This window comes from Phocoena phocoena, chromosome 4 (genome assembly GCF_963924675.1).
Source record: "Phocoena phocoena chromosome 4, mPhoPho1.1, whole genome shotgun sequence".
Taxonomy (NCBI): Eukaryota; Metazoa; Chordata; class Mammalia; order Artiodactyla; family Phocoenidae; genus Phocoena; species Phocoena phocoena.
In genome coordinates, this window is record NC_089222.1 from 26435824 (window position 1) to 26441876 (window position 6053).

At 38.3% G+C, this 6053-nt stretch overlaps 1 pseudogene; it reads right to left on the reverse strand.

Moving 5' to 3' along the window:
* Window positions 1-1997: 1997 nt before the first annotated feature.
* Window positions 1998-5727, reverse strand: LOC136121940 (tigger transposable element-derived protein 1-like; annotated as a pseudogene).
* Between the last annotated feature and the right edge of the window lie 326 nt (window positions 5728-6053).

Sequence of the window (6053 nt, forward strand, 5' to 3'; positions counted from 1 at the left end):
TGGATAATGTTCTAGATTTCTCTGAGTCTAATTTCTTACAGTAATATATATGAGTGACAACTTCACAGGATTTTGTGAGGTTTCAGTGGCTGAAAGTGGCATTTCCCAAACATTAGTTATTCACACACCATATGAGCAATTTTAATGTTGTGTCTGGGTTCTATCTGTATTACTATTTACTTACCATGCTTTAACAAGTAACTCTCCCCCTTCCCATTTTTTAACTTATCGCTTCTTTGGCCTCATCTCAAGAAATAGTTGCCAAACTTTCATGCACTTGATATATTTTTTTCTATTACACATTAAAATGAATGTAAAATTATCTCTTGTACATCTTGGACAAAACTGATATTATGCTCAGATAATACTTAATGTGGTAGCCTTAACTGTGCTAGCCTGTGTCTCCCGCTAGACTGCAAGTTGCTGGCACTTTTATCCAATTTATTTACTCTTATATTCTGGATACCCAGCATAAACTGTGGCATACAAGAGCGCCTCAAATTGTCTGAAAATTATCCTGGTAGTTTCTTGTTTCCTTGAAAAAAGAACCAGATGGGAGAGGAGACTACTTCTTGTCTCCATGGAAGGTACTGCACTCGAGCTCAGCATCCCACAGGACTGAGGGCAAAAAGGGCTCTGGTAGGAGGAGCTGTGCTTGAACCAGACTTCCCATGAACTCCAAGAGCTGGATTATTGGCTTTCCCAGATGACGGCAGAGACCTCTAGAACTGTACTTGGTGTGCCTGGTTCCCCAGTATTCTGATTACTACCGCACTCTCACTTCTGCCAGACTTTCTCTTTTCTCCCCTACCCACATCCTCTTTCTCTCTTTCGAACACACACACACACACACACACACACGGTTGTTTCCATGACTGCTTGAGAAGAAGGGAGATCAACATATTGGTATGGGCCCTCCCCTGAAACCTTCTCTCGTGGTGTGGCCAGGCACACCCATCTGCTGAATGACAAAAGGATGGGGCCTCTGCCTTCTCTCGTAATCCCAGGCTTGGCCTGTACGTGTCTCCAGTGTAGCCTTTTTCTTACTCTATAGGATACAATATGGAAATCTTCCCAAGCCCTCCTTCGTGACAACTGGCAAGCAAAAAGGGACACACTCTGTATAACCAAAGGATGGCAGCTTATATTTGTAACCTCATGTTCAGTTAAACAAAATACTCTGAAATCAGAATATATCCCTACCTATTGCCCAGTCTCTGGCACATAGCAGCTTCACAATAAATATCTGTTGGCCCGTGATGAGTGAATAAATGAATATTTGTAGCCAGTGAAAGAATAAATGGCTGAAAAAATCTTTTCACAAGTTGTTGTTTCATGTTTAATAGAGTGAAATGTAGAAATCTCAGAGGAGTAGTAAACCAGAAGTTATGTTAGCTGGCACTTTTAGAGGATGACTTATTCTAGATAACCAAATTCCCAAACAAGTGAAATTTATTCTTCAAATCATATATGTATTTACTTTTGAACAAACTCTCTTTAAAAGGATACTCTATTTCTCTGCCTTATTAAATTGAATATGTTTTATATAATTAAACATTGTCTTTAATACTTATTAGTAAAAACCTCATTTTAAAGACAATTAAAATTAGATATAGATCTAGAAATTCCAGGAGTCTCCTTTTGTGTAATTTTTGCTTCACTGCAAAAATAACCTGTGTATCCAAGGGGTACAGACACAAAGTGTGTAGAATGTGAGTAGTCTTTGGTAGGATTTGATTCTTTATTGCTACAATGTTTATCTTACATGGATACTTCTTTAGAGAAAGGAATTTGGAAAGATCATGCACAAGCAAACCTCAGAGATATTTCAGGTTTGGTCCCAGACCACTGCAATAAACCTAGTCACATGAATTTTTTTGGTTTCCCAATGCATATAAAAGTTATGTTTACACTATACTGTAGTCTATTAAGTGTGCAATAGCATATGTCTAAAAAAATATACCTTAATTTAAAAAATACTTTATTGCTAAAAAATGCTAACTATCATCTAAGCCTTCGGGAAGTTGTAATCTTTCTGCTGGTGTAGAGTCTTGCCTCATTGCTATTGCTGCTGACTGAACAGGGTGCTGGTTGCTGAAGGATGGGGTGGCTGTGGTGATTTCTTAAAATGAGGGAACAGTAAAGCTTGCTGCATTGAATGACTCTCCCTTTCACGAATAATTTCTCTGTCGCATGCAGTGCTGTTGATAGCATTTTAACCACAGTAGAACTTCTTTCAATACTGCAATCTTTTTTTTTTTTTTTTTTTTTTGCGGTACGCGGGCCTCTCACTGTTGTGGCCTCTCCCGTTGCGGAGCACAGGCTCCGGACTCGCAGGCTCAACGGCCATGGCTCACGAGCCTAGCCACTCCACGGCATGTGGGATCTTCCCAGACCAGGGCACGAACTCGTGTCCCCTTCATCGGCAGGCGGACTCTCAACCACTGCGCCACCAGGGAAGCCCTGTAGTCAATCTTGACTATACTACCCAAAGCAATCTACAGATTCAGTGCAATTCCTATCAAATTACTAATGGCATTTTTCACAGAACTAGATCAAAAAAAAAAAATCTTAAAATTTGTTTGGAAACACAAAAGACCCTGAATAGCCAAAGCAATCTTGAGAAAGAAAAACGGAGCTGAAGGAATCAGGCTCCCTGACTTCAGACCATACTACAAAGCTACAGTCATCAAAACAGTATGCTGCTGGCACAAAAGCAGAAATATAGATCAATGGAACAGAATAGAAAGTCCAGAGATAAACCCACACACCTATGGTCAACTAATCTATGACAAAGGAGGCAAAAATATGCAATGGAGAAAAGACAGTCTCTTCAATCAGTGATGCTGGGAAAACTGGACAGCTACATGTAAAAGAATGAAATTAGAACACTCCCTAATACCATACACAAAAATAAACTCAAAATGGATTAAAGACCTAAATATAAGACCAGATACTATAAAACTCTTAGAGGAAAACATAGGCAGAACACTCTCTGACATACATCACAGTAAGATTTTTTTTTGATCCACCCCCTAGAGTAATGAAAATAAAAACAAAAGTAAACAAATGGAACCTAATTAAACTTAAAAGCTTTTTGCACAGCAAAGGAAACCATAAACAAAACAAAGAAACAACCCACAAAACAAAGAAACAACCCACAGAATGGGAGAAAATATTTGCAAATGCAGCAACCAGCAAGGGATTAATCTCCAAAATATACAAACAGCTCATACAACTCACTGAAAAAAACAAACAACCCAATCAAAAAAAAAAGGTGGAAGATCTAAATAGACATCTAAAGAAGATCTAAAGAAGACACACAGATGGCCAAAACGTACATGTAAAGATGCTCAACGTCACTAATTATTAGAGAAATGTAAATCAAAACTACAATGAGGTATCACCTCATATCAGTCAGAATGGCCATCATCATAAATGCTGGAGAGGGTGTGGCAAAAAGGGAATCCTTCTGCTGTTGGTGGGAATGTAAGTTGGTACAGCCACTATGGAGAACAGTATGGAGGTTCCTTAAAAAACTAAAAATAGAGCTACCATATGATCCTGCAATCCCACTCCTGGGCATATATCTGGAGAAAACCACAATTCGAAATGATACATGCACCCCAATGTTCATTGCAGCCCTGTTTACAATAGCCAGGACATGGAAGCAACCTGAATGTCCATCAACAGAGGAATGGATAAAGAAGATGTGGTACATATATACAATAGAATATTACTCAGCCATAAAAAAGAATGAAATAATGCCATTTGCAGCAACATGAATGGATCTAGAGATTATCATACTAAGTGAAGTAATCAGACAGAGAAAGACAAATATCATATGATATCGCTTATATGTGGAATCTAAAAAAATGGTACAAATGAACTTGTTTACAAAACAGAAGTAGAGTCACAGACATAGAAAACAAACTTACAGTTACCAAAGGTGAAAGGTGGGGGGAGGCATAAATTAGGAGATTGGGATTAACATATACACACTACTATATATAAAATAACTAACTAATAGGGACCTACTGTATACACAGGGAACTCTACTCAATATTCTGTAATAACCTATATGGGAAAAGAAACTAAAAAAGAATGGATATATGTATATGTAAAACTGATTCACTTTGCTGTACATCTGAAACTAACACAACATAGTAAATCAACTATATACTCCAATAAAAAGTAAAAAAAAATTGGAGTCAATCCTTTTACATCTTGCTTTGTCAACTAAGTTTATGTAATATTCTAAATCCCTTGTCATTTCAACAATCTTCTCAGCCTCTTCACTGGGAGTAGATTCCATCTCAAGAAACCACCTGTTTTGCTTATCCGTAAGAAGCAATTCCTCATCCTTCCAAGTTTTACCGTGAGATTGCAACAATTCAGTCACATCTTTAGGCTCCACTTCTAATTCTAGTTCTCTTGCTGTTTCTGCCACATCTGCAGTTGCTTCCTCCACTGAAGTCTTGAACCCATCAAAGTCATTCATGAGGGTTGGACTCAACTTCTTCCAAACTCCTGTTAATATTGATATTTTGGCCTCTTTCCATGAATCACAAATGTTCTTAATGACATCTAGAATGGTGAATCCTTTCCAGAAGGTTTTCAACTGACTTTGCTCAGACCCATCAAAGGGGTCACTATCTATGGCAGCGAGAGCCTTTAACAATATACTTCTTCAATAATAAGACCTGGAAGTCAAAACTACTCCTTGTTCCATGAGCTGCAGGTTGGATGTTGTGTTAGCAGGCATGAAAACAACATTAATCTGATTGTACATCTCCATCAGAGCTCTTAGGTGACTGTGTGCATTGTCAATGAGCAGTACTATTTTGAAAGGAATCTTGTTTTTCTGAACACTACATAGCGACAGGGGGCTTAAAATATTCAGTAAGCCATGTTGCAGGCAGATTTGCTGTCATCCAGGCTTTGTTGTTCCATTTATAGAGCACAGACAGAGTAGATTGAACATAATTCTGAAGGGCACTAGGATTTTCAGAATGGTAAATGAACATTGGCTTCAACTTTAAGTCACCAATGACATTAGCCCCTAACAAATGAGTCATTCAGTCCTTTGAAGCTTTGAAGGCAGGCATTGGCTTCTCCTCTCTAGCTATGAAAGTCCTAGATGGCATCTTATTCCTATATAAGGCTGTTTTATCTACATTGAAAATCTGCTGTTTAGTGTAGCCACCTTCATGAATGATTTCAGGTAGATCTGGATAACTTGCTGCAGCTTTTACATCAGCACTTGCTGCTTCACTTTGTACTTTTATGTTATGGAAGTGGCTTCTTTCCTTAAACCTCATGAACTAACCTCTGCTACCTTTAAATTTTTCTTCTGCAGCTTCCTTATCTCTCTCAGGCTTAACAGAATTGAAGAGAGTTTGGGTCTTGCTCTGAATTAGGCTTTGGCTTAAGGAAATGCTGTGACTGGTTTGACCTTCTGTCCAGACCACTAAAACTTTCCACATATCAGCAATGTCTGTTTCACTTTCTAATAACTCAGGTGTTCACTGGAGTAGTGCTTCTAATTTCCTTCAAGTGTTTTTCCTTTGCATTCACAACGTGACTAACTGTTTGGTGTAAGGAGCCTGGCTTTCAGCCTATCTTGGCTTTTGACGTACCTTCCTCACTAAGCTTAATCATTTCTAGCTTTTGATTTAAAGTGAGAGATATGCAGCTCTTCCTTTCACTTGAACACTTAGAGGCCATTGTAGGGTTATTGACTGGCCTAATTTCAATATTATTATGTCTCAGGGAATAAAGAAGGCCAAGAAGAAGGAGAGAGACGGGGGTATGGCCAGTTGATGGAGCAGTCAGGACACACTCATTTATTAATTAAATTCACTCTTATATGGACACGGTTCATGGTGCCCCAAAACAATTACAATAGTAACATCAAAGATTACTGATCCTAGATCACCATAAGAAATATAAAAATAAGGTTTGAAATATTGTAAGAATTACAAAAATGTGACACAGAGATACAAGAGCGCAAATGCTGTTGGAAAAATGGTGCCAATAGATTGCTAGAGACA